This window comes from Melitaea cinxia, chromosome 12 (assembly GCF_905220565.1).
Source record: "Melitaea cinxia chromosome 12, ilMelCinx1.1, whole genome shotgun sequence".
Classification (NCBI taxonomy): domain Eukaryota; kingdom Metazoa; phylum Arthropoda; class Insecta; order Lepidoptera; family Nymphalidae; genus Melitaea; species Melitaea cinxia.
The window spans coordinates 2,821,271-2,845,033 of NC_059405.1; the positions used below are offsets into that span (position 1 = coordinate 2,821,271).

A 23,763-nucleotide genomic window follows, 5' to 3' on the forward strand; every position below is an offset into this window, starting at 1 on the left:
GTTTTTGCGAAGTTTTTTTAGTAATATCCGTTGCTTTTATTGGATGTAAATTTGTGTTGATGTTATTCAAGATTGCATAGTACAGAAGTATACCTATTTCCTTCTGTGTGTAAATAACAATAATATCATTTTATATAGATACTTAGGTAAATTGAGCTGGTGAGATTCGTACCGCATTTTATGTGTAGATATTTTTAAATTTTCTTTTGTATGAGCCTTGTACTGACAACAACGAACAAAAAAAAAAAAAGAATTATCCAATTAGGTGTTATTCGGAAGTTATATTGGCCATACATACATTTTAGCGATTCGTATCAAAGCGAAATAAAATATTTTAACCATGAAATTCCAGTTCCCTTGGAAGAAGGGATCAATAAAATCGCATGCATGGCTTATTCTTAAATATTTTCTTTTTTTGCAAAATGTTTTAAAATAATTTAAAAATAGTCTAGTACGATCCTGACACTTTGAACCTACAGTATGTACATGTAATGTATTATCTAACAAAACCAGTATATTGCAATGCACTAACGCTGCTTAACTTAATGTGAACACATCTGCGCACTCATGTGTCACGAACGTCAAGGTGTCATTGGTAAAAGCCTAACCACATTTGTGGCTACCGAGTGATGAAATTACTTAAAAACTAAGGTCATGCCAGGTCAACCATTTAGGTCTTAGAATATTATATTTGTTTAAAATTGAGTTTAATTTTATGAGTACTTAATATCTTTTATTCTTTCTTTATGATAGATAAGGCTTGAAAGATTATTACGTGTAACTATATATATATATATATATATATATATATATATATATATATATATATATGTATATATATAAAAATAAATTTACTAGTTCGTGTTTAGATTCGTGGGAGCGATGAAGTAACCACGACGACGGGTAAAACTGTGCAGGTCATTTAGTATTTTAATGAAAAAAATATGTAAAATAAACGATGTGAAACTTAAAACAATTTAATTGTAAACCTCGAACTAATTACAAGAACAGAATTGAACCGTTAGCTTGATTGTGACTACAACCAACTGTTTTTGCAAATAATTAATTATTACTTGAAAAAAGTCTTTCTCTCGGCCAACGCGGTAGTGCTTACACGTGAGAATACGGAACCTTAAATGCTATGTATGTAAAGGGTAAAATAAAAAACAATCGTATGTAGAATATATTAAGTATGGCTAGAACTAGATGTCCAACTCAAAGCCGCTAGTGGAAAAGCATGAAGACCGTAGATTGGTGGGCTCTAAAGAAGAAAATCTACTGAAAATCTTGCGAATAAAGTATTATGGAACACGTATATTTATTAAATTGCAAATAAAAAAAAAAATAACAAAAAAAAATACATAATTTTCTTAGCAAAATGTGTAGATATACTTTTACTGGTATTGTGACACCTTCATACTAATACCTAATAACTAATTACGAGGGTAAAAACCACTTTTGTTCACATAACAGTTATGCATGTACATTGTAATGTTAGTCAATATATCTTGTATTGCAAGCAATTGAGAAATATTTATTATTAATAGCCAAAGCTTTTAAAACGTATTTATTTATCATCTGACATACAAATAAAATTGATATCGAAATACTTTTATGAATTTAACTATTCATCTTCAAAGGAGATTTAATTTCGTAATATGTAACTTGGGCAATTAAATTAATTACAATATTTGTTTTCGTTTATACTTTGAGACTTAGCTTGTGTTATTGCGTAAATAGCGATGACTGAGCGGTAGCGATAATTATGCAATTTGTGCTGTCAAATTGTTTTTTAAACATTTTGCTGTATGTATTCATACTACTAATTGAAATATTAGCACCAGTTATTGCTAATAAATTGTATTTTGATGACGGGCCTAACAAAAGCAGAAACTTAGTAGACAGCTGTGAAGGGCTCAATTGATAACTTACATAAGACGGTTATAAACCATACGATCGCGCGATGATAGCGCGATTATTGTGAATTGTTCAATTCTACCTAATATACCCGCCAGTCTCCATTGAATCATACAAATGCTATCATGTTGATTATTATTAACAAGTCGACTACATAGTTGAAAGAAACAAGAATGCAGTTTTATTGTAGTATAAATACGTTAACAATGAATTTATTTTGCATTTATACACATTACATAAAAAAAACGGAATTCGGTTGTTTATTTGCGTATGTTTTCAAGAAACGGAATTCGGTTGTTTATTTGCGTATGTTTTCAAGATTTAAATCGTGATGAGATAATTTTTATGTAATGTTTTTATTAATGAACATATTTCACGTTTATTATTTTTATTATTAGGATGATATATTTGTTACTTATGACCTAACGACTCTAGACATTTTAATGACTTTATTTTAAATGAAGCGTAACTAGCTTTACTACAAACAAATAAGTTTTATTATTTCTTATCGCTATATAGTATACTCCTTCGTAATCGTACATTGTGTTTTAATTTAAATTAATTAATAAGCTGATATCTACAAGGAAAAAGATTAAAAATATTAATTAGAAATCTATAACCTAAATAAAATTGCGACCGCGATGTACAAAAAAATACATACTAAAATAATTACCATATAAGTTTAATCAATACGTGTTTTTAATGTGTAATACTAAATGAGGATATATAATCTATATTATAAAGTACAATCTATAATCTATACAAATAAATAATATTGGAGTGTTTGTTTGAAATATTAAAATAACCGCTTTTTACTAAATTCATATGTACATATGTACACGGTACATATACCAGAAACACAGTTTTTATAACTTTTATTACTTTTATGTTACTTTTTTTTACAACTGCGAACTAAGTAATAATGATTTCGTTAAATTCCACGCGGACGAAGTCGCTGGCACAGCTAGTTTGAAAATAATTAATACTATTTATAAAAAGACATTACAAGTAAGTAAACTTGGGGATGCACTTAGCTCTGCCAATTCGCAAATTTGCATACTCGTAGTATGAAAGTCTGTTCTTATTAAGAATTTTATGATCACACATTACGTAAAAGAGCTTCTATTGCAGTCGTTATGTGTCGAGTGTTATTTATTTTCAGAGCAAATCAATTAATGATTTATCGCACTCGGTTCACCTATGTCTTGCTTCAGGCGTTGTGTTGACTACATACTACATTACACATACATACATAGTACCATCCGCAGATGAGAAATATTTGTATTTTGTTTTTATTATTTTTATATTTACGTTGATTTAAAATTAAAATTGATATTATTATATATTCATGTTTTTTTTGTTTTAAGGGTTAAATTTTAAATTTGATGTAAAAGAAGCTAGATCATAAATAAGAATTTATAGACCCAGTGAAAAGTTACGCGTTATAATACATAAAAAATACAATCGAATTGACAATCTTCTCTTTTTATGGAAGTCGGTTAAATAGTGCAAACAAAAGACGGATACAATATTATTTAACCAAATCCAGCTATTCTATAGACGTACAAAAATATTGTAAGGTGTGGTGTACGAAATGTATTGTATCTGCTAACTCTACCTCTCTGATTCATAGTAATTACTCCGATACAGATTATAATCAGACTAGTTTCGCCCGCGGCTTCAATAACATTAGGTCCGATTTGAATCTAGAGGCGCCTTATTGTAATTATCGCAACGAAAGTAGTTTATGCTCTCAGTTGAATGGTACGAGTTTTAAATCGAATCCTTTATTTTTAGATTCATCGATTGTTTCTAGGTTTCATTCTTATGTTAATGTCTATTACTTGTATTAAGGCAATGTAGTTAAGAAGTAACGATGAAACCCATACATAATTATGGCAACGTCCTGCCGTAGTGGTTTCAGGCAAATAATTGATGCTAAAGCTGTGTTCCCTACCAGGATAATATAGTTTATAGGCCATACAGATTATAGTTGTGTTTTATTAGTTTGTGTTTGTATTGTGTCTTTCTGGACTCTCAATACAGAGTTCACATTCTAGTACTGGACATGGAGTGTGAAACGTTTATTCTTGCTTCATGTTGGCCAGTTAAAAGTAATGCTTTCTTCTGGAAGTTGTTATTTTCTAAAATTACTACGCTTACCAAAACTAAAAAGTTTAATAAAAACTGATTTAAAAATCGGTACGAAATAAAAAAGCATTTTTGTTTAGTTCCTACTTTCATTAATATTATTTTAAATTCGGACTTTTGTGAGTATAATAGAAATTAGAGTAATTATATTTTATATTATTGACGAGAAACTGCTTATTATATGTTATTATACTATCCGACCGGATATCAAAGTCTTATTTGTTTTTCACTATTGTGTCTATCTCTGTTCGACATCTTGAAACGTTATGACCACTCATTTCCTTAACAGTCTTATTTTGTGAGCAAAAAAGCTTAATAAGCCTACTCGAGTATAGACAACTATGTATTATGACTATAAGTTTAGTCTATATTGTTGCAATGTGGACTGGCATGTTATAACATAATAGTAAGTTGGACACAATGTACAATTTACAACAGTATTCTTATTCTTCTTCTTATTATTTTTTAATTCATCACACAATAATATTTTGGATATCAGTTTTATGTTTGAACTCCAAAAGAGTTTTTCCGTACACCCAAATATATAATATTTACATTTACGCAAGAAATTATCACCAAAATTTTACAATTTTTTCTTATAAATTAACTTTGACATTAGTCAAAACGTTCGTAAGATATTATCGAAATAATTTGGATAGTGAAGGGAAATAAAGCATTATCAATTTTCTACTATGTACTCGTAGTAATTGAATTTTTACATTTATTTTGCTTCTACCCCACCTTTACTAAATTCTGGATACGCCCATGCTTTGACATATATATTTTTTAAGTTAGTTGGCCAATATGCCTCTGTTATAATTAACTTCATGTGCTTTTAATTCCACGATGAAAATTATTTATTTACAGTGATCAGATCATATAGTTTCGTTTATAATCGAGTTTTAATATCATTCAATGAAATTATACTAAGAAATTACAGTCACAGGAGAAGTCGTCCGTAATCTGTATAATAGATATATGAAGATCTAAATTATTGTAATTAATACAAACTTATGCTTTCCCAGACAACACAAACAAGAAATATCATAACAAAATATAACATGGCGAACATGACAATATTTACTCATATTATCACTGTAAGAAAATTATCTTTATAGACAGAGCTTAAGATTATTTTTTGCGGTGAATGTAATTTTTCTGTAACGTTGTACTCAGGGGTATCGTGTTCGGATTGCGCTTCGGTGCCTGTAACGACTATCGATTTCCATGCACTATGCAATTTTACCCTGTGAAGTGTAAAGCCATACCGAAGGAATGTTTTGCTTGTGTCATAGTTATCAGACGAACTCTGTGGTGATTTGAGATGAATATGTTACACATGCTTTCTAATATAAACTATATAGATTTTAAGGGAAAGTTAAATTTGTAATTTCGCAAAATGATTACGTATCGCTATTAAATTTTAAACCAAAAGATATCTGTAAAACAATCAGTATCATATATTTTACGAATGTAAGTCACAGTAGGAAATGTCTATAATTCCTACTAATATTATAAATGTAAATGTAAGTTTGTTTGTTACGCTTTCACGCGAAAATTACCGAACCGATCATCATGAAACTTTGTACACATATTCGTGGAGGTATTAGAAGTAACATAGGATGCTTTTTATGAAAAAAATGCAAGCGAAGGCGCGGGTAAAAGTTAGTAATATATAAAAATTGACACGACTGCACTGACTCTTTTATGTCGTCTATCGTCTCTGTCTGTCTGTCTGGCACAACTGGAGACTATTAAACCCAATAAATAAATTTAATTCAAAGAGTAAGCAATAGACAGTTTTTTTTTTTAATTTTATATTATCAATCCTTAACTTTCTGTTACAAATTACACCCCTATTAAGTATTAGCGTTAATCGTTAGATATAACACTTTTTTTTATAAATGCAGGAAATATCTAAACGCGTATTAAAGCGATCAAGAGTACCGCTCTCACGTAATTTGTTGTGTCGTGAGCAACGACAGCAGACACTAAGTGCATCATTAAGATGACGACCTCCTGCACGCGACTTTTCATTTATTTATTTTCTTTATTAAACTTTATTGCACATACAAAAAAGAAGATTTTAGAACGATTAGATACAAAAACAAATAATGTATGCAAAGGCGGCCTTATCGCTGGTAGCGATCTCTTCCAGGCAACCTTTAATAAAAGTAGTGTATGAAAAATATTTAGTGTATATATAGCAGGAAAGAAATAACACAATAAATCTATATCTATATAAAAATGAATCGAAGAAATTTATGTACGCGCGTAACTTACGTATAACTGCGCTGAATTGGAAACTTTATTTTAACCGACTTCTAAAGAAGAGGAGGTTCTCAATTCGTATGTATTTTTTATGTACCTTAGACCTTTTTATTGGGTGGACCGATTTCGATAATTCTTTTTTTAGTCGATAGGTAGTGCTTGTCATGTGGTCCCACTTAATTTTAATTGAGATCTAACTAGTACTTTTCGAGCTATATCTAATAATACGTATTTACTCGCCTATTTTTGTGTTGTATTTGTTGTCGACGTAATTAAGTTGGTTTTTTTCGTTTGCGAGCAAACACAATTAATTTAGTGTTTTTTATTGTCAGGGCGAGGTATAAAAGGAAAAAATAAAAAAAAAACTGGTTGAAAAAATTGACAACTAAAAGTTAGAGTGAAATGTACAATTTTTACACTGTTTTTGTACTTTTTAATAATTTATGTTTCCAATATATTTATTACTTTTCAACATGATATTGACAAAATTATTTATGCTCTTTTAGCAACATTGATACCCATTCAACTCGAGTGGTTTAATATTAAAATCTATGCAACGAATAATCAAATTGAATATTTTAGTAAGAATAAAATTATATTTTTTTTTTAACATAACTAAAGACGATATTAATCTCTATACGATGTTAGACTGTGCTCAGTACATTGATTACATACGTATCAAGTGCAATGGCACCAACACTCTGTGCGTTAGGATTTCTCTCGTTCAGCTAAGTGCAGCTTGGTTATTATCGTTTCAAAAATATGGAAGATTGGCATATAAACTATCACATCTACATATATTAAAGAGTAAGTGCTTATAAAATTTTAATAGGCTTTAAGTTATATTTCTATCTAAGTATTGAATGTCTTCAAAATCAGAATAGTGTATATGTCATTTCATTAAATAAGACTTTTATATTAATCTACTAGCTGACCCCGCAAACGTTGTTTTGCCAAATATTTTATTAACCTTCCCCCCCCCCCCCCCCTCTTATAACTTAGGGGAATGAAAAATAGATGTCGATATGCACACAAAATTTCATGAGAATCGGTCAGGCCGTTTCGGAGGAGTTTGACTACAAACACCGCGACACGAGAATTTTATATATTAGATTATCAATCAATAATGATAAATTCAATTCAACCAATCGTAGATACCTAGTTCTTCTATTAGTTATTAATTTTACTTTTAGAAATAAAGGTAATGTAGAAACAAATTTAAGTTATTATCATTCGATTGTTACCAAAACAGAGGTGCTAAGTTGTCGTCCTTAGGAATAGACGACCGTGTGTGTTTGTTATGCAAAAAATGTAACGTTTTAATAATAAAGCTGTAACTGAAGTGAAAGAGCTGTAATTTTCAACTCTGTATCAAAGAATATTGTTCATTATGACTTAAGATTGATGTCTAAAACTATAAAGCATGCTCGCCGGCGTGGGTGACTGTTGCACAACGTGGTCAATAACTCCTAAGCTATCACCAGTACAAATAACTGTGTCTACAAATAGCTATTGTCTGAGAACAGATGTTGACCGTTTACGTAATACGAATTACATGTGTTTTTTTATTATGATATTTACAATTTTATGTAATTAATGATAATGGTAATTAGGTGTTGGAGTGTTTATTTGCAGTGAAGGCTATTGATGATTCGATAGATAAATGAAAATGACGAATCATCGCTAGACAAATGACGAATCATCGCGAATTTTTGAAGTAAAACTTTTTTACTCAAGCTTGACGTGGGGAGTAAGCTGGTGAATGCGTGACGATAGCGTTACGATGTTATCGGGCGAGGCGAATGAAAGTTGAGAAGGAAATATAACTTATATTTCCTTCTCAAGTGAAGATAGAAAAAGAAAGAGAGAAAGATACGTTTCGTAAGTTTTACTTAAATCGTGTGATTCTAAAGCAAACTCGGTTTTTTGAAATAGTACTAAAGTCAGTAAGTTAAAGTTAGGAAGTTACTTATTTTTCGTAAATACGTATATTAATATGTTTTTTTTTTTATTATCCAACAATAGATTTTGTAAAATATAGAGCTGTTAATATTGAGATGTAACAATATCTTAGGACTAAAATTACTTCCGAACGAAGTCGGTAATTTTTTTTTTCGGTTGTTGTCATGTTTATTTCACGAAAAAAAATTTTGAACCTGTTTGTATGAATGATTCTAGTAACTTCGATAAAGAAAACATAGCATAGAATGATAGAACACAGCACGTGTGTATGAATCGTAATGATAATTATCCTGAAATGCTCGATAATGCGGACCGCAGTTTCGAATACGTGATCAGACTGGCCACTGAGCATGCGTCACCTTGAATATTACGGACTTTCTAACGTTTAGATGTGTTTATTAATGTATTTATGTATCGTAGGTTACTATTTCGATTTAATTACATAATGGTTGTTTGGTTGTTATGTTATGATAAATATCTCTTAGTGTTTCACATGGATATAGTTTAGTAGAAATTGATTTCTTGACACCCAATTATTTTGTTTAAAATAATTTAAACATGTCGCTAGTTGGGTTTATTTTATGAGTTATTGTTGAATGTTTTGTTTTATATCATTTATTAAGAATTGTAATAAAAAAATCAGGTTTATTATGTAATGTGCAGATTTTTTTCTTGTATTTTACTTAACTTACCAGATTTATTTCTGCTGCGAGGCTACGGCAGCAAAGAATATAGCCACTTCATCTCTTCCCGTGGTTGTCGTAAGAGGCAACAAAGGGATAACACAGTTCCACTACCACCTTAGAACTTAAAAAGCCGACCAATGGCGGGATAACCATCCAACTTCTGGTTTTGAAATACACAGACCGAAGATGGGCAGCATAGTCTTCGGTGCGACAAAGCCAGACCTACGGTCACCAACCTGCCTGCCCAGCGCGAGCGTGGTGACTATGGGCAAAACACATAACTTCAGGCCATTTTTGGCGTGAACTTGTGGAGGTCTATGTCCAGCAGTGGACTGTGATAGGCTGAAATGATGATGATGATGATGACAAGATTTTAGAAATCTATCGGAAAAAAAAATCTGTTTTATCGTCTTATATCTATATACATTATATATATTTAATTTTTTAAAGTTTATTGACTCGATCACTGTAATTTATATGAATACATAGTGTTATTATAGTAGCAGCATATTTAATTTATATCCTACATTGTAAGATTAAAGGCCTGTTTCACCAGCTGTGGATAACGCTATCTGACGGATGATGATATCCACCTGTCTAAAATTTATGTATTATTCTTTTACTCCATCGAATATCCACCGTATTTATGAAATATTTCTTTTCTTGAAAATGAATCTAAAAGCGGTAGTTTCATAATTTAGATGACACGAGTACTAATGGCTAATTCTACCGCCTGCTGTTAAAGCCTAATCGTAACTTATTTACAGGATAATTTTTATCTACAACTGGTGAGACAGGCTCTAAACAGATCGTTCATTCATTCAATAGCATCACTGTTATTGGAACAAGTCCAGTAGTATAACTGTTCGTTCACAAGTTCACTATTTGCTCTTCCCACGGACCCTTTTCTACTATTTACATAACACATAAGCCTTAAGCTCACGTTAAAATGGTAGTTTGCTTCAAGTTAGATCCTTGTAGCGATTTTATTTTAATGTAAATGTTTGTGATACTTTATGACGTTTTGTCTCTTTCTCACTTATTGAGATCTAGTGTGAATGAAAGAGATAAGAGTTTTGTTATGTTTCTATTCTATTAGGTTTTATTTGCAACTTACTCAAACAAGTACTGAATTGCTAAAGTGATGATCCGAAATGTTCGAGTATCGGCAAAGTTGTAATGAATATATAAAATACTTTTAATATTCCACTTTCAGTACGGATCTCGGTTCTTTATTAGTAATATATCATATTGCTTCAATTCTATAAATTGTAAATATATATTATCCGTTTTGATCATTAAGTAAATCCTTATAATCGCTTATAACTCATAACTTGTACCACGTTTTCTCTTGAATGGAACCACAAGATTTCTTTGAAGCAACCGGATCCAAGAACACCGTTTAACACGAAACTTCGATATATTTACACCTTTCATTTTAATAGCAATCAATAATATTTTTTTTGTTCGATATACCTTTTTAACCGACTTTCAAAACACGAGGAGGTCCTCAATTCGATAGTACTTTTTTATTTATGTTATCTCAGAACCTTTGACGGGGTGGACCGATTACGATTATATTTTTTTAAACTGACTTCCAAAAAAAGGAGCAGGTTCTCAATTCAACTGTATTTTTTTTTAAATTGAAAGATTGATTTAAATTTAATTGAGATCTGACAAGTACTTTTCGAGCTATATCTAAAAACGCGTATTTATTTGACTATTTTTTCGTCTACCTAGGAACGTTGTATTACAAACTTTAAATAAAAAGTTACAAATATATAGTAGTAAGACAATGAACAATTTGAACGTTGGTAACATATTCCATGCTTCGTTAAAAAAAACATGTAACTAGCAAGCTAAGTACATACTGTAATTTAGTAATTGTAATGAGTACCTCCATACAGAGTCGTATTCAAATTGTAACCACTTGACTCTCAAATCTTTCGCGACACGATCGTGCGAAGTGGCGACGGTCACACGACGGTTCGTCCCCATTGTTCGATGTTAATTAACATTAACCCACTACTCGCCTATAATTACGGGATTTAAATTGAATTCCTAAAATTTCTTTGCAATTACTTTTAAACAGACGCTGTGTGAATTGTGAAAGTTTACTTGGTATAGATTTTAGAGTTCTGTACACTCCTGGTAATAAATCTATATATTAATAATACGTGAAGCAATAACTTTGTACCCCCTTTTATGAAAATTGCGCAGACGGAGGAGTATGAAATTTCGTACATTTATTGTTTATATAGAGACGGAGTCCAGAATGCTAATATTTGTTAAAATTATGCTAAAAATATATTAGATCAATAAAAAATACATTACACACACTACCATGTATTTGACACACACACGCATACGCTCTTTTGTTGATTGTCAAAGTCTGTAGTCAAATTGATTTTTTTTTTAAATTAACTTTATTTTCATAATTTTTTAGGTTTTCTTTAATTATGGTCGAAATTCGACCGCTGGTCGACCACTAGTTATTATGAATAAACATTGCTGACGTTTTAATAAAAATAAGGATTTATGTTATTACTTAATTTTAGGATATTATCACTAAATTAGTATTACCACAACAATTAGAATGAAATCAAAATTTGTGTTTGCTCGCAAACGAAGAAAACCGACTTGAATTACCTTATTAATTATCGACAAGAAATACAACGTAAGTAGACGAAAAAAATTAACAAACGTACTAGTCGTAACTACGATTTTCAAGGGTTTTCCTCGATTTCACTGTAATTCTATTATCGATTTCATTGGGATTCCATCAGATCCTGGTTTCCTTATCATGGTACTACACCTGGGATATCTCCTTTCCAACAAAAAAAGAATTACCAAAATCGATTCATTAACAACGAAGTTATCCCCGAACATATATAAATATATATGCATATATATATATATCTCCTCCTTTTCTGTAGTCGGTTAAAAAATATTACGTAACTAAAAAATTAAATATTGTATTAATTTATTACGAGGAATTGTTAAATATTTTTTTCTTACAAGCATATTATAATGATTAAGGTAATTAGTGTCTTAGGTGTTCTGTTACTGTGAGGGGTAAGGTAGTCAGAGCTCTTGGTCATGCACTGTGTCGAGATCAGGGTCGGCATCGCGCTTGCGATGATGCTAGTGTTGCAGGACTCTGTAAGCTACGGTAACCAATTAGCATCAAGTGGACCTTATGTTTGTTTGCCACACTTGTAAATGGTATATATGTATATATATAAATCATAGGGCCAGTAGTAGCTACTAACTACCCTATTGAACGAAAATGTGGGAGACCTAAGCGTTAGTAATAGTTAGTCACAAGAAATAATGGAAAAAGACCTAAACATTATATAAAACTTCAAATACCATACATTCCAACTACCATTTATGCAGTATAAAAAGAATGTTACAAAAATAGAATTCTCACGCGAAAAACGCAACAAAAATATAAATAATGTTGACAAGTCTAATAACCAAATTCACTCACGGAGAGTTCGCGTGAGGAATGTTTAATTGTTTATTATCATATGAGCAAGGGTTTTGACCCTGATTCGGAATTCTGAACGGATAACTCGGGGTTCATTGGTGTAGGTATGAGTGAGTGACCGATGGATTGTTGACGTTTTTCATTGTTTCTTACTATAATGATAAGTCATTAACTGGAAGGTATAAGTTTGTGACTAACGATGTACCTATTACCTCACATTATTATTATTATTTACTGTTAACTCTATGGGAAAAACTGTAGTACTGATTGGTTTTGGGATTTTGAGAAGGCTTTCTCTGTGTAGGAAAATGGCTAGAATTAATTATCACGCTGATCTACTGCAATAGAAAAGAAGAGATACATTAGATTTACTATACGTTTAAAATGCTGTTTGCATGCAACATTGACGCTGTTCGAGCCTCGGTGGAATGCCTTTGATCGAAAAATGAGATAGCGATCATTTAGATAATTTATTCTCAGCTAATATATTATTAGATCAAATTAATTTATGTTAATTAGTATACGTGATATAAACGCACATAATCTTGCCATCTAAAAGGGTTTTAGAAAGTGAAATTTTCTGATATAATATCAATTAAAATGTTAAATATATTAAGATTATTCAAACGTTGGAATGAAAGTTGAAATGCGATTATATTTACGATATTATTTTCTAATACAAAATAGTTTAAAAGTTTCTTTGGAGGTGTTGATCTAAGTAAAACGTTTTAGATAGCCTATTTGTTGATATTGGTTTTAGGATAAGAGGCCACAAATTATTACTGAAGTGTTAGAAGAATAATAGTAAGAGTCAAGCAATTTTAAAAAATTAATTACCAAAAATTTCACATGGCAACCCTAATTAAAACACACTACGTCTAGTAATGAAAACTAGTTAAAAACTAGATAAAGAACACGTAAGGCATTCTCACGGAAACCCATAGCCCTACTTAGATGTACTGCTTTTACTCTCAAACCACTCATATATGGTGCATGTTCATCCTTTAACGTTCCATTTTCATATGATTTGAAATTAGTGAACGATGTAGCGTTATTCTATTTTTAAATTATATAAAAATGGTTTACAAACAGTTTTCCCTCGAAAATGTTAAAACTTTTTTTAATTACCTTAAATATAGCAAAATAAGTGTTTCAAATGCAATATGTTATTCATTTGTATCTATTAATCATGATTCAAATTCTTATTATATATATTCTTATTTTTAATATTAGATATTAATAGAATATTAATTTCTAAGCTTCAACTAGGTAGGTGACTTCTTGTTATCTCTCCATAAAAAAGAGCATCAAGCACTCAGTCAACTTTATTGTTTTCTAGAAGTCAATTTATATGACTTTAATAATAAAATTTTATGAACTAACAACGTGAAACAATTTGATGAAATTTAAAAAACAAAAAAAGAATGTATAGACTACTTATTGATAGCCATTATTTATATGAATGGATAAATTAATGCATAAATGAATGCATAAATGATTGAATGAAAGAATAAATCTATCAGTGAGTGATGAATAGATTCAACTAGTATTACAATCAATATAATATAGTAAAAATATAACGGATCGCTGTCTGTACATGGAAGGTACGTGAGAAAAAATATTATTGGGACCTTTATCAACCAATGATTCTTACAATTTTTGTCTGTTTGTCTGTGCGTTTGTGCACGCTATTCTTAGAAACGGCTTATTCGATTTAGATTTGTTTTTTACTAATATATTGTGATAAGCTTCACTTAACATTTAGCGTTTGTTTCATGTCAGTCGGTTCATAAATAAAAAAAATATGCCAATTTAAAGAATGACGTTGAACAAGTAAAGCTCCCACGCGAACGAAGTCGCAAGCACAGCTAGTTATTAAATAAATCGTAAATTGTTTTTATTTACTGCTAAAAACAAGAGTTCTAAATGTAAAAATATAACAACACGGATGTAACAATGATAGACAAGACAGCAATAGAGTCAAAAGGAGCTAAAAATGTCATGTGTAGAAAGTGTATCAACATACTTTCTGATTTTTTGCGCGTTTGTTTGAATCTAACAATACAATAAAGTTCCTACACTCAATTCTTTTTTCTGCAATATTTTTATTACAGCTATTAAAAAGAGTAGATATTTTTTTTTTATTTGGTAGTATTTTTTATCTTTTTTATCAGTTACGAAGTTTATTGTTAGTTTGTAACTATTACTTTAAACGTTTTTAATTAAATTTATTTCATAAATAATGTGTCAGACTTTATCAATAACTAAATGTCAAACGCGTTGTTTTTGTAGTAATTCGTAATTAAATATTTTTTTTTTGAATCATACGTCCAAACACCTGTCAATGCATCAAAATACAGAAAATGCATATTAAATAGTAATGTCAATATCTTACATAAGAATTCGTTACGAACTCTTAAAACAATACCTTTCAACCTTAACAAATATTTGTGAAATATTTGTAAATTTAGTGCCTTTGACTATCCACAAATATTTGGAAATGTGATATGGAAAATTGAATGGAATGGAGTTTAGAAAAAAAATGGTAGGTTTATGTATAAACTTAATTTTTATATTAAATATCTAACTGACCTAACAGACTTAGGTGCTTAAGTAATTGTTACGTTTTTTGAAATTTTAAAATTTTTTGAGCAATTTTCTTAACTTATTATTTAATAAGAATCTACTACAAAGTATTCCAAAACTTATAAAAATACTAGCCCAATTAATACTGCCATTTTCTACTTTTGCGTTTCACAAACATGTTTATTATGTTGTTTTTATATTATATAAGTAATTGAGTTTGATTTATGCTCACAAGTTATCAGCTAAGCATTACATAAGATTACTTATCTAAAAAATAAAATATATGAATTCATTTTAAAGAATTTATAAATATTTTATATTGAAGGTCACAACATTAAATATCTTTTTTCATAGTCTTCACCAGCCAGACTGAAGAAAGACTTCAACTTTACAAAAGGTCCCACTAACCGCTGACCATCAGGAAGGCTGTAATTGTTGGCCTCTAGTGGTATATCCGTGTCATACTAAACGTCAAAACTCTCTTTTTTAACAATATTGGGTTGAAGAGCATGCTTGTTATATAATGAAAAAGTCACCTTGCCTTTAAATGTTATTAGAAATTAATTGTGTTAATTTATTATTAGGATGAGTAAAACTATCATATTATAAATGTGAAAATTTGTGAGGATGGATGTTGTTTGTTACTGAGTATGGATGAAATATTTATACAAATTAAAAAAAAATATGCATTAAAAATGTAATAAATTGAAATTGTTTTCTAGCAAACGAAAACAAAAATCGACTTCAAGTTTCATCCACAAGTTCGCGCCAAAAATGGCGTGAACTCATGTGTTTTGCCCATAGTCACCACCCTGGGCAGGCGGGTTGGTGACCGCAGTCCTGGCTTTGTCGCGCCAAAGACGCTGCTGCCCGTCTACGGCCTGTGTATTTCAAAGCCAGCAGTTTGTTAGTTGGTTATCCAGCCATCGGTCGGCTTTATAAGTTCCAAGGTAGTAGTGGAACTGTGTTATCCCTTAGTCGCCTCTTAAGACACCCACGGGATAGAGAGAAGAGAGGGGATAGTTGGCTATATTCTTAACTGCCGTAACCGCACAGCAGATAATTAAACTAAATACATTATTAGGAGACTATTCCTCAAAAAGTGCTTTTGAGATCTCGATTAAATTGAAATGGGACCACACGATAAGTACCAGCTTTCGATTAAAGAAAGAGACATCAAAATCGTTAAACCAAAAAAAATATATTCTGACGTAACACACAAAAAATATCGAAAGTAAAAATCCCTAATTTTTTTAAGTCGGTTAAAAATTGAAAAATTGATATCTGTTGGCCGTTAACTAAAACTCAGGCATTAAGTTACCTTAGTAACAGACTACTGTAATTTTATGTTAAATGTATTTAGTTATTTTGTAGTCGATTATAAATTCGTATAAAACTTTTAAACACTTTCTGCACTATTAAAATATTAAACGGCACCATTTTGCACGAAAACTGAATAATGTATGAAACCTAATACCGTTACAACTTAACTTTTAACGGATAAAATTATTCATTAATATAAAAAAAACGAATCCACTAGAAGTTCAAAAGAATACAAAAAAATATATCAAATTATTGCTAACAACCTGACCTTACTCAACAATGATATTTACTTTTTCGAGTAAATTACTCAACGGTACACTCGCCAATTACGATGATACTTCTGTCAGTACGGAATGTTCGACACGGGGTGTCATTACATCTGGAGTCATAAAACATCTTTAGAATATGTAGGTCTACATAAAAAGTTGTAATGTTACTTTTGAGTTAATTGCACATGGCTCGTGCTTCGTGGTTGTTTTGAGAATATTTAATTTGACAATTATCTAGCACCTGTCTTTAATAGCAATAAAAAAAAAAATTCAAGTCCTGGTCAGACAAGACTTGTTTATGGATGTTAGAGCAATTACTCATCGTATATTGCCGCTGCATCCAATTGTATTATATTTTATATTTACGCTTAAACCGCTTTACGCTTGATGTTCAAAACCTATCTATACTAATTTTATAAAGAGGTAAAGTTTCTAAGTTTGTTTGTTCGTAGGGGGTAATCTTCGCAAATACTGATTCGATCATGAAAATTCATGCCTCACAGAAAGTTACACTATTCAGGAGTGATATATGCTATATTTCATTGTTATGGAACAAAAAATTCAGGGAATAATAATAGTATATGTAAATTAAGTCTGAGAAATGCGAGCGAGATGAAAACTACTATATATTTGCATCATATAAATAATAATTAACGTCCAACAAAGTGGGCACGGGTCTGCTAGTCTATTATAACCGCAGTTTTAATCGTGAACTTCATACATACTAGATGCAAAAAGTTTCTTTGTGCAAAGTTTTAACCTATAAAACAGCCAGTCAAATATAGTGGTCAACTATAGCAACTATAACAATTATAACAAATTTCTTACGTTCATGCAAATACACATATGTTAGCAGTCAGTATGTTAGCAGTGTTAGTTTAGCAGTCTGGGATATAGTAATCTCTGTATGTGCGCAATTTAAGCCTTTGTTTTAGATAATAACTCGATGATATATGTATATATGTATATATATATATATATATATATATATATATATATATATATATGTACTTATATAAATATTATACTCAGACCGGGGACGGTAAATTTTTGATCTGGTGTACAATAATAAGTAGGTTTACTATAAATGGTATGTCAATTTAAATTACATAAATGCATTACACATGTAGATATAAAGTCTTTCTCACAACACAACTATGTACTACCGCTTCCCGAGCATTTCGGAATATCATTAAAATAAATTATATATTACAAGTCGGTAATGATTAACGTTAGCATTTGAGCTAAACTTACATTGGAACACTTCGATAGATTACAGAGTCCATATTTTCTGCTTGATGTTTCTGTTACTACCCCGAGTCCGTGTGTGATATATACACACTTATACGTGTATTATTTATATGCATATTTACTAAAAATACGCATTTATATCAGCAGTGTATGTGTCTATCAAACACACGAACGAAGAGACTAGTCCTCTAGACCCAGGCTGGTAATCATTACAGTCTATACAGTCCACTGCTGGACATAGGCCTCCACAAGTTTACGCCAAAAATAACGTGAACTCGTGTGTTTTGCCCATAGTCACCACGCTGGGCAGGCGGGTTGGTGACCGCAGGGCTGACTTTGTCGCACCGAAGACGCTGCTGCCCGTCTTCGGCCTTGTGTATTTCAAGGCCAGCAGTTGGATGGTTATCCCGCCATCGGTCGGCTTTTTAAGTTCCAAGGTGGTAGCGAAACTGTCTTATCCCTTAGTCGCCTCTTACGACACCCACGGGAAGAGAGGGGTGGCTATATTCTTTAGTACCGTAGCCACACAGTACAGGCTGGTAAATGGATGCACAAACCCCGGAACAGGAAGAATGGTCACTGCAAACTATGCCAACGGGATAGTCAGTGTTCTACATTCATCTAAACGACTTCGCTAGCATCTCGTCATACGCTTAGCTCAAATCTTGCGTAATAAAAATCACTAAATGCACAAACGATTAACTGTCAAATTGAAAGCTCACTCCATGGTGTTATTAATTGGAAATCGTGCTTAGTGTTGTTACGAGAACGGTGTTAGGATTGACCATACGATGATTCGTGAGATTTTGTGTCAATGATTAGGAACTTAAATAAAATAGTAAGTAAAAGTAACATGACAAACTTTATTAGTTCTGCCATGAAAAGAATAAAATTAACAAATAAAAATTTGAAAAAACATGAAAATAAGTGTAAAAAAAGTGTAAAAAAAGTGTAAAAAAAGAATAAATAGTATTACTGAGCATTGTAGAGTACAGAATAATTCAAAAATACATATTAATAACAAATATATTACTTTTTTTATAATACAATTATAAACAATAACATAATTAAATTGTATTTAATTTTATAATATGTACAATTTGAGTTACTAAATTACAAACAACTTCTAAACTTACTAACTAAAAAATAAATAATAATAATAATACATTTAAATCTACTGATTTATAAAATAAATCAGTAAGTTTTGTGATGTAATATTGAATGAAAAGATCAATGAAGTAGCGCATAACAGGAAATATCCTGCTCTAAATAGTCCAACTGGGGAAGTACCTCCTTAGTGTTGTGTTCCTGTGGTGAGTAAAGTGACCAGAGCTGGTAAATATCGTATTTTTTTAAAAAAGTAATTTTTTAGCTTCGTTATGAAACATTTTGGATTCTGAACATATTAATGTATTTTACTTAACTATAGTTAATAATAAGTAATAGGCACTTATTACTGTTTAATCGTCTGTGAAGGCAATAAAAGGCAATTTGTTCATGGACTGTGGTTAGTTTTTATTGCATATTTCGTTGTATTTGTTTATAACTATTTATGTTACTATACTGTTTCAAATTGAATTTTTAATATATATTTTTAGTTATATTAAAAATTATTTCAAAACTTACTTTAACACACACACACACACATTCTATTTTTATATATCATTTGTAATGCTGTTAAAACCTTGTATTGATGTGCGAAAGTGTAAATAAATAAATAACATATTTATGTATAATATTTTTAATATTATATAAGTGTTTACTAAATAATTTTGTAGGCTAAAAAACATCACATTATGACTAGGAAATACAGTAGTCCAGCGATACTAGTTCAAAATTGTCAACAAATCTCTCGGCTTATGTTAATTTTAATAAACTTTTCCGTTTTCGAGAAATAGGAAATTCAAGATATAAAAACACATTTGTTACAACATCATTTATTTAACGTTTTATATAATTTACATAATACGGACGCGTGTACTTTAATACATAATATAATATACCTATTAGAGAATATTAATTTGACCGTTACGAGGGCTTTTGTATATAGAAATGAAATTATAATTTTAAATGATGACAAGAGTTCGATGGCTCTAGTATGTTTATAGTGTTTTCCGTAGAAAGTTTCACATAAATATTTATGGTTTGAAATGTCAATGTTTATAATATGTAATAGTAGGTAGGCTTTTATATGTTAGGAGACTGAGATTATTGTAGATTAAAATTTGAGAGTATACAGTGAGCATCATAAATGCAGCGTAAATCATTTCAAGGAGCGTTTTGTTTATTACAATGAAACTTTTCATTCATTTCATTAAGGTGATATCAGACGGTTCATTTTTTGTTCATTTTCACCTTTCATTCGGTACATTTCACTCGAAATGAAATGTCTGAACAATAATTGTGTTTGCTCGCAAACGAAAAAAAAACCGACTTCAATTACATCGAAGAGTAATACAACGTAGATCGACAAAAACCGAATGTGACCGCGACATTATAAAATTGTACAATTATATAATGTTCTACTGTTATTTCTAACATTTTGTTAGCGATTGTAGGCAGAAATTTCATAAAAGGCCCGTCGTCGATTCGCGCGAAGCGCTGACATCGCTTATTACGGCGGGTTTTTTAGTTGAAGCGGATTTATATTGAATTACGGTTTATGTCTTTTTTATTAAAAATATGTACTGTTCATGTTTTCACACAGCTCCGATGCACGACTGGAGTTTACCCCTTCAGATCAACTGTCTAAATAGGCACAAAAAGGCTTACTAGTCTAAGAAATATATTATTACTATATCAAATTGTAAATAAATGAATCTATAACGCCATCTATCGGAACCTAATTGCGTTATTAGAAAACGTCTGAACGCCATCTCTAACAAGGTCATTCGTTCAGTAGATTTTACTGTTCAATTTTTTCATTCCGGGGCCTTAAATGAAAATCGATTCTTAAGGAGAAAACTCCAAAAACAGTCAAGTAAATACGCCATATCAGATATAGCTCAAAAAGTTCGAGTCAAATCTCAATTATATTTAAATGGGACCACATGACAAGCACCACCTATCGATTAAAAAAAGAATCATCGATATCGGTCCACCCAGTAAAATAGTAATGAGGTTAATATAACGTTGGTCGACGTAAAATAGCCAAGTAAATACCCAGTATTAGCGATAACTCAAAAATTAAAAGCTCAAATATATTTATAACGAATAAACTGCTACTCTCTACTCTAGTGGAATATTGTAATTTGATCGATAGTGAACGACGTAATTTCATAAAATTTTGATAGATGGCGTTGTGGCACAGTATTAAACATGACCGCAGTCGTCTTAACATCGTCATGTAAATACGTGTCATCAAAGATTACTCAAAAATTGCTCATTATATCTATATCATATTTAAAACGGACGACATGACAAGTATTAGCTTTTGATTTATACAAAAAAGATCAAAATCAGTGCACCCAGTAAAAAGATATAACGTATAATACAACGTAGGGTGACGAAAAAAACCGTCAAGTAAATACGCAATATTAGATATAACTCACAAATTACTAATCAAATCTCAATTCAATTTGAATGGGACCACGTGACGAATAGTAGCTTTTAATTTATATAAGAAACGTCAAAATCGGTGCACCCAGTAAAAAGTTATGAGGTATAATACAACGTAAGGTGACGAAAATAATGTCAAGTAAATACGCGTTATCAAAGATTAATCAAAAAGTAGTTATCAGATCTCGATAAAATTTATATGTGACCACATGATAAACATCAGCTTTCGATTAAAGTAAAAATTATCAAAATCGATACACCCAGTAAAAAGTTATTGCGGATTTTCAAGAGTTTCCCTCGATTTCTCTGGGATCCCATCGTCAGATCCTGGTTTTCTTATCATGGTACCAAACTAGGGATATCCCCTTTCCAACAAAAAAAGAATTATCAAAATCGGTACACCCAGTAGAAAGTTATGTGGTATAATACAACGTAGGTCGACGAAAAAAGCGTCAAGTAAAAACGCATTATTAGATATAATTCGAAAAGTAGTTGTTAGATCTCAAATAAATTTAAATGGGACCAATCGGCACACACCACCTTTCGATTAAAACAAAATTTGTCGAAATCGGTCTACCTGGTCAAAAGTTCTGATGTAACATACATAAAAAAAAAAAAAAAAAAAAAAAAAAAAAAAAAAAAAAAAAAAATACAGTCGAATTGAGAACCTCCTCCTTTTTTGGAAGTCGGTTAAAAAATGAAACACGAGTGCCGAATGAATTCATTAGTGAACCGATCCAACAGTGTTGGATATTGGCATCCGGTATCTTTCATTCCCACTCCGAATGAACGAGAAATGAATGGTCTGAACACTGAGAGAACGTTCATTCGGATTCGGCCATTTTGTTTCGAGTCCTGTAGCCGATGGACATCAAGAAGAAGTTCTTCAAATTTACTTTCATCCATTCGAAGATGATTACAATATGAATCAGGATCTTCAACGGCTAGTTCTCTCAACAATGTATTGGAAGCTCCTAATAAATTTCTTCTTGCAATCCATGGTCGCACCCACCACCGTCGACGTTTTCTTTGCTTCTTTTTTGTCAACTCTTTGATTAAATGATCACAAATTAAACGAATTCCAAGACGTACGACTTCATTCGGCGACATATTTAAAAGAAAGAACAATGAATGTTCATTTCTGTATCATTTCGTCTAAGCCGTGTGAACATAGAATGAAAAAAAAATGAAGCATTCACTCGAGTGAACAATCATTCGAGTGAACCGTCTGATATCACCTTAAGTCCTCCCCTGACCATGGTTGTTGTAAAGTATTCGAAACGTCGCGCATCTAAACACAAAACATAATAAACCGCGATAAAATCCAAAAAATTGTTCCATTGTAATGAGTGAATTTTTCGTAAACATTACAATAAGCGTTTTGTTTACCTATTTTGGAGTTAAATAACAAAAGTTTAAAATATATGGGTATTTTTAATGATAGTTTCAAATATAAGTAATAAGTTTTTATTTAATCTTAAGATCGCGACTAGTGAAATAGGGATTTATTAATATTTCAATTTTAACTAACTAGCATTTTAATGACATTTTTAGTACTTATTACTTTTCAAATCTCAGTACGGAATGTATTTTTTAAATAATCTATATTAAAGTTTATAAAAAATCTTGACCCAATCTTTGTTAAATACATAATTAGGGAACGAAAAGTGTACGAGTTTGTGGATAATCCTTACATTTTTTTCCTTTTTAAATATGAAGTATATTTTAATTCCAATAAAAGTAGGGTACATTTTACTTATAAGTATAAATTTCAGTATTCAAAATGTAAACATTTGTATTTGAGATGGAATTCTGTTTAATTTAATCACTGATACAAGTGTAATAAGCAGATAGACGCCGCGTTGTCGCAACGGTTACAGCCATGGATTGTACCTGTTGCACTGGCGATGGCGGTTGCGGGTTCGATCCCCGCACATGACAAACATTTGTATTGGCAATACAGGTGTTTGCCGTGGTTGTTAGTGCTGTCCTTGTGGGTCTCCCCACCGTGCCTCGGAGAGCACGTTAAGTCGTGGGTCCTGGTTGTTATCATGTACACCTGATAGCGATCGTTACTCATAGTAGGGAATATATCCGATTAAGCTCTGATCCTTCTCCTACATGGGGAAAGAGGCCTATGCCCAGTAGTGGGATATTACAGGCTGAAGTGTAAGCAGATAGAGTGAACAGTTTCTAGACGAAGCTTTAGGCGTGTTAAATAAACAAAAGACACTTTCTAATATTATTTGTTAATAATCATAACATTTCAATCGCTACAAATATTTTACCGATATTA

General features: G+C 31.0%; 1 protein-coding gene and 1 long non-coding RNA gene across 2 annotated transcripts in view; both read left to right on the top strand.

The window, feature by feature from the left end:
• The window catches only part of LOC123658155 (myosin-9-like), a 177,755-nt gene that overhangs the window by 93,121 nt on the left and 60,871 nt on the right, over nt 1-23,763 (top strand). The gene's annotated exons all lie outside the window — the stretch shown is intronic.
• LOC123658157 lies at nt 1,722-22,704 on the top strand. The gene is made up of 3 exons (XR_006743842.1): nt 1,722-1,732; nt 18,057-18,061; nt 22,380-22,704. It is a non-coding gene; the product is annotated as an uncharacterized LOC123658157 (long non-coding RNA).